Consider the following 6,088-nt stretch of genomic DNA (forward strand, 5'->3'; position numbering starts at 1 on the left):
ACTATAATACTGCCCCTATGTACAAGAATATAACTACTATAATACTGCTCCTATGTACAAGAATATAACTACTATAATACCGCCCCTATGTGCAAGAATATAACTACTATAATACTGCCCCCTATGTACAAGAATACCAGAGATCAGGAAGATTGGAAATATTTACAACCAGATCATATAGCAAAATACTGGTTTTAAAAATCTAAAAGAAAGAATCTAAAATAACAAAGGATCAAAGAATATCAGGAACAATTGTCTAACTATAAAGATCTAAAACAAAATAAATATTATTTACATAATTACAAAATGAAAAGTATCATTAAAAAAAGTTGGTACATATCTACATCCAGATTATAACTTTAAATATCAGTATAAAAAAGAATAAAAATAACCAAAATATCAAATAAAATGAGAATAATAATATATGATAAATACATAAGGTCTAAAATAAATCAAAGTACAATATACAATGAAAAGAAATAAAATTAATATGATCAATGCAAAAATGAATATAAGTAATGGCAACAATGAAACCTAATATAAATTATGAAAACAACAACAAATGTAGTTTGAAAAATGTAAAAAGTAAAATAAAAATGATTCTCTTTGCTTTTGGCTTCACTCATTTTGATTTTCTTAATTTTTGAATAATGACATTTTTTTCTGAACATTTGCAGCCCAGTTTTGCGTCGGACCCCTCAATGTCCAGGTAATGTGATGCTACACGGCACAGGCCTTACCTGAGTAGGCAGGGGACTGGATGCAGCGGGTTCGGTTTTGGGTGGCCTGCCTGCCTTTATATATACAGACACATACATACTGGGTAATGCCGAATCTGCAGATCAGGGCTGCACACTCAGCAGAGCTGGCAGGAGAGGAGAAAAGAAAGGGCTGGGGGGGCACCGCCATAGTGAGGGGCACAGAGCCACATGCTGTAGGGTAGGACTGGCTGTAGGGCCATTGTAGCAGAGGATCAGGACAGAGAATAGAAACTGCTGCGTTCTGTTTGTCCAGCATCAGACACAATGGACGAGTGACTGATTCAATGAAAAGCCCCTTTATTTGGTTGGTTTTTAGTCCTGCTGCTCTGGCACCTTCAGCGCTGGAGCCCAGAGGGGTTGACTGAGGGTACGGCCGGGCCGGTCGGGTCAGACAGACACTATGGGGTTCACTAAAGCTGCTGCGCTTCTTTTCGGCTATACTTTGCTCCAAAATTCCGGTGGAAACTTTTTTTTACAGTCGTAATCTGCACCAGTTTTTTGGCAAAAATGGTTCAAATCCAAAAGTTGGCGACACTAAAAGAAAGATGTCCAACGTCTAGCAAAATTCTGCGACACTACCAGCCCTGCGGTCAGACATTTGGCGCATCTTCCCGCTGTTGACACAGTTCAGGTTCTCTTAACACTTGGACGACATTAGAGTCTCATGCACATGTTGCTTATTACTGACTTGAAGATTTGGAGGAGATTTACGTCTGCTGCATGTCAGTTCTTTCAGCGTTTTTGCTGCAGATTTCACTCATAGTAATGAGTGAGGAAAAATCTGCACCAAAAACGCTGCAAAAAGGCATCGAAATCACAGCAAAAATGCATCAAAAACACACGTTTTTGACGCTGCGTTTCTCCTGCCAAGAGATTCAGAAATAGAGCAGAAATTTCTGCACCACATACTTAACGTGTGCACAGACCCTAAGAGTCTTCCAGTTTCAGAAAGTTCATGCAGTTTATTTAAAACAAAACAAAACCCAACAACAAATTTTGGGCTTTCCTCACCCTCTCCAGGTCCCGTGCTGAATCTCCACCACTGTTCCCGGTGTATGGCATAGTCTGCAGCACTGACAGCGCTGCGGTCAATCAGTGACATCAGAAGTTTTGAGAGGCTTGTGCCGTCAACCGGTCAGAACCGCTGAGCACACTGATTGACTGCAGCTCTGTCGAAGTGACATCAGCACTGCAGACAATAACAGACACTGGGAGCAGAGGGGGAAACTCAGCTCTGGACCCGGGGAGGGTGAAGCAAAGCACTTTTTTTTTTTTTTATCAAACTTTACCTGGGAGCCTGGGCTTTTCTGAAAAGGAAAATCACTTTAATAAAAGTGTCCATTTACATTCAATAGGAGCTTCTCTATCTGATTTTTCTGACCCGAGAACCCTTATATGCCTGTGAGGCAGGTAGTTCAGGTCAGGGGACCAAGACCCGGTGGCCGAGATGGGTGTTCTTAGCTGAGCACGGATCAGTTTTAACGGATGTATGAAATCAGCCTGATAAACAGTCCAAATGAGCTCACTGATAGATTCTCAGTTAACTCTTTCTGCACCCAGCAGTGGACTGTGTAAGGCAGAGGACAAAGAAAGCAAACGGTGCAAAATTTCTAAGGATACACAATTGCCAAATATACTGTATATATATTTTTTAGCTAAAATTACATAAATGTAAGTAATAAAAAGAGAAAAATACCCGCACCCCCCAAGTATCTATATCCATTAAGTAACATTAGTTTTGGATCAATAGCAGTTGATTGAGGAGTACATAGGCTTGTCATTTGTTGGATCTTAGACCAGAAGGTTTGACGTGTGGGATGTAATGGCGCATAGCTCCTGGGCACAACAAGAGCAGAATGGAGAATAATTAGCATTTTTATGTAACACATCCGGAGTTATACCCATAATCATATAAATATACTGGATTCTAAATACATTCCTTCTTAATGATTGACAACCAGGTGGTAAATATGATTTCTCCTAGTTGATGAACGTCTCTGCTCCTCGTCTTTCTCCATTCCAGAAATGTCAGCATTAAATCCTCACAAATACAAAGCTTTACAGCACCCTCTGCTGGTGACTAAGAGGTAAAGCCTCAGCCTTCTACAGGTTCTGATTGTACAGATTCCCCCCAGAGACCATTAGATTTCTCTATAATAAAGGTCAAATCAGAAATCTGCCCAATAGCGTCTTTGTACCTGAGATGATCACGAGGAACCTCTGTGCCTCCACCATCACCAGCACATGCCCACGTCCCACCAGTAATGACCAGTACCAAAAATAGCTCTTAATCGAGCCCTTAATGTCCCCCATCCTGGTCTCCTTCCTGGTATAATGTCCCCCATCCTGGTCTCCTTCCTGGTATAATGTCCCCCATCCTGGTCTCCTTCCTGGTATAATTTCCCCCATCCTGGTCTCCTTCCTGGTATAATGTCCCCCATTCTGGTCCCCTTCCTGGTATAATGTCCCCAATCTGGGCCCCTTACTGGTATAATGTCCTAAATTCTGGTCCCCTTCCTGGTATAATGTCCCCCATCCTGGTATAATGTCCCCCATCCTGGTCCCCGTCGTGGTATAATGTCCTCCATCCTGGTCCCCTTCCTGGTATAATGTTCCCCATCCTGGTCTCCTTCCTGGTATAATGTCCCCCATCCTGGTCTCCTTCCTGGTATAATTTCCCCCATCCTGGTCTCCTTCCTGGTATAATGTCCCCCATTCTGGTCCCCTTCCTGGTATAATGTCCCCAATCTGGGCCCCTTACTGGTATAATGTCCTAAATTCTGGTCCCCTTCCTGGTATAATGTCCCCCATCCTGGTATAATGTCCACCATCCTGGTCCCCGTTGTGGTATAATGTCCTCCATCCTGGTCCCCTTCCTGGTATAATGTTCCCCATCCTGGTCCCCTTCCTGGTATAATGTCTCCAATCCTGGTCCCCTTCCTGGTATAATGTCCCCCATCCTGGTCCCCTTCCTGGTATAACGTCCCCCATCCTGGTACAATTTCTCGTATAATGTCCTCCATCCTGGTCCCCTTCCTGTTATAATGTCCCCCATCCTGGTCCCCTTCCTGGTATCATGTCCTCCATCCTGGGCCGCTTCCTGGTATAATGAACGCCATCCTGGGCCCCTTTCTGGTATAATGTCCTCCATCCTGGTCCCCTTCCTGCTATAATGTCCCCCATCCTGGTCTCCTTCCTGGTATAATGTCCCCCATCCTGGTCCCCTTCCTGATATAATGTCCTCCATCCTGGGCCCCTTCCTGGTATAATGTCCTCAATCCTGGTCCCCTTCCTTGTATAATGTCCCCCTTCCTGGTCCCCTTCCTGGTATAATGTCCCCCATCCTGGTCCCCTTCCTGGTATAATGTCCTCTATCCTGGTCCCCTTCCTGGTATAATGTCCCCAATCCTGGACCCCTTTCTGGTATAATGTCCTCCATCCTGGTCTCCTTCCTGGTATAATGTCCCCCATCCTCGTCCCCTTCCTGGTATAATGTCCTCCATCATGTTCCCCTTCCTGGTATAATATCCCCCATCCTGGTCCCCTTCCTGGTATAATCTCTCCCATCCTGGTCCCCTTCCTGGTATAATGTCCTCCATCCTGGACCCCTTCCTGGTATAATGTCCTCCATCCTGGTCCCCTTCCTGGTATAATGTCCCCCATCCTGGACCCCTTCCTGGTATAATGTCCTCCATCCTGGTCTCCTTCCTGGTATAATGTCCCTCATCCTGGTCCCCTTCCTGGTATAAGGTCCTCCATCCTGGGCCCCTTCTTTTCCTTCAAATAAAAAAAATAAATGATTCTTCCTACCTTCCTCTGCTCCCACGACATGCGCCTTCTTCTGTAGCGTGCAGCTGACTTCTGAATGACAGCCATGCGTCGCTCGTGACGGGCACGCCGATGTCAGGCGTTGGCGTTGGTGGCCCCCTCCCACATGGGCCCAGTCGCGGTCTCACCCTCTGCGACAGCAATCGTTATGCTCCTGCAAGGGACTGGTTCACACCAGACACAAGAACACAATTTTTAATAAATACATGTAACACAAAAATCTGATTTAAACAAGTAGCCATTTTCTAACCGCCCTTCCCTTTAAGGGGCTACACCTTTAAACATAAAGGGGTTAAATTTACCACCCTTGAACATGAGATCACTGATACTAGATGATGTCATACACATAGGAGGGTTCTGTCACTGACTGCCAGGAGGAACTATCAGAGGGAAGCGGTGGAGTCTCTTGGAATAATATGGCTGACAGCAGGATTTCTTCACCACTTTGGCAGCTAAAGAGATAAAGAGACGGAGCATTAAGCCTCAGGGGCGCGGGGAATATATGTATAGGAGGTAGAGTGTGGCCCTACAGTGAAGATCCCAATGGGCCCCTCCTGATGCCTGCCCCTATTGTATATCAGTATATGAAGCACATGAGCAGCACAATGTGAACAGGACACTTCCTCCAAATCCTAATGTAAACAGTGGTGGAAACACCCGCGTCCGGCTGCTGTGGCCGCATCATTGCTGGTGACCGATCCGTTTGTTTTATGTGGATTTTTTTAGTAGATTGCATAATACAGTTTAACTGCTAATTGTGTGATCGGATTATTAACCCATTCATCCCCTCAGTTGTGACGTAGTCCAGTTCTGCCAAATTTACATTGATACATTTTTGGCATAAGTTTGCTATGTTATATTATGTTAAAATATGCCCAGAAGCCATCAAAAAGCTGCTGTTGACTGATCTGTTCATTTTATGGGGTGCATTTCTTAACACATTGCGTACTGTTTTCGAGCTCCGGTTAAAATGCGCAGGTTGTGGCAAATTTATCGCATGCTCCATTTAGATAAATCTTGAACACTGAGCAAAGCTTGCACCCTCATTCAGGGAAATTATGTAAAAATAAAATCTCCTTGGAAAGCATCAAAAAGCTGCTGTTGACTGATCTGTAATTTTTTTCTCTCGTGTTAATGACTCAGTGCTCATTATATAATCAGATATTCATAAAAGTGAATAATAAATAAAGACACAATGAGATCGATCACCAGCAGCTTGCTGATGGTTTCCAGAACCAAAGTATCTGGAAATTAAACCGAAAAGATTGTCACAAGGATGCTGGGTTTAGTAAGCGCTGACTATTGTTAACCAAAGGCGTCACTTTTTTATTATTTGCTTTGCGCAGTCGTAGTGTTGACATTAACCAGTTAACGACCATTTTACTTCATTTACCTGAAATATTAAACATGTTATAGAAGGATCTTCCGTAATCAAGAGAAGTTTATGGAAAGTCCCTGACACTGCAGCCGGCGGGTTGTGTAAATGTGTATAATGATCA

The 6,088-nt window shown here is 43.9% G+C and overlaps 1 protein-coding gene across 2 annotated transcripts in view; it reads right to left on the minus strand.

Moving 5' to 3' along the window:
* The window catches only part of CRYBA2 (crystallin beta A2), a 32,707-nt gene that overhangs the window by 14,615 nt on the left and 12,004 nt on the right, over nt 1-6,088 (minus strand). Inside the window, exons 1-2 of one of the 2 annotated variants that reach the window (XM_073647383.1) lie at nt 4,934-5,153; nt 4,572-4,753 (exon numbers count right to left, since the gene is read on the minus strand). The gene's annotated coding sequence lies outside the window, so the exon portion shown is untranslated. Of the gene's footprint in view, nt 1-4,571; nt 4,754-4,933; nt 5,154-6,088 lie in introns of those variants that run through there. The other variant, XM_073647382.1, reaches the window with a different exon arrangement.

Source organism: Phyllobates terribilis, unplaced genomic scaffold, assembly GCF_046119375.1.
Source record: "Phyllobates terribilis strain yellow unplaced genomic scaffold, ASM4611937v1 Scaffold_9__5_contigs__length_417890890, whole genome shotgun sequence".
NCBI classification, from domain to species: domain Eukaryota; kingdom Metazoa; phylum Chordata; class Amphibia; order Anura; family Dendrobatidae; genus Phyllobates; species Phyllobates terribilis.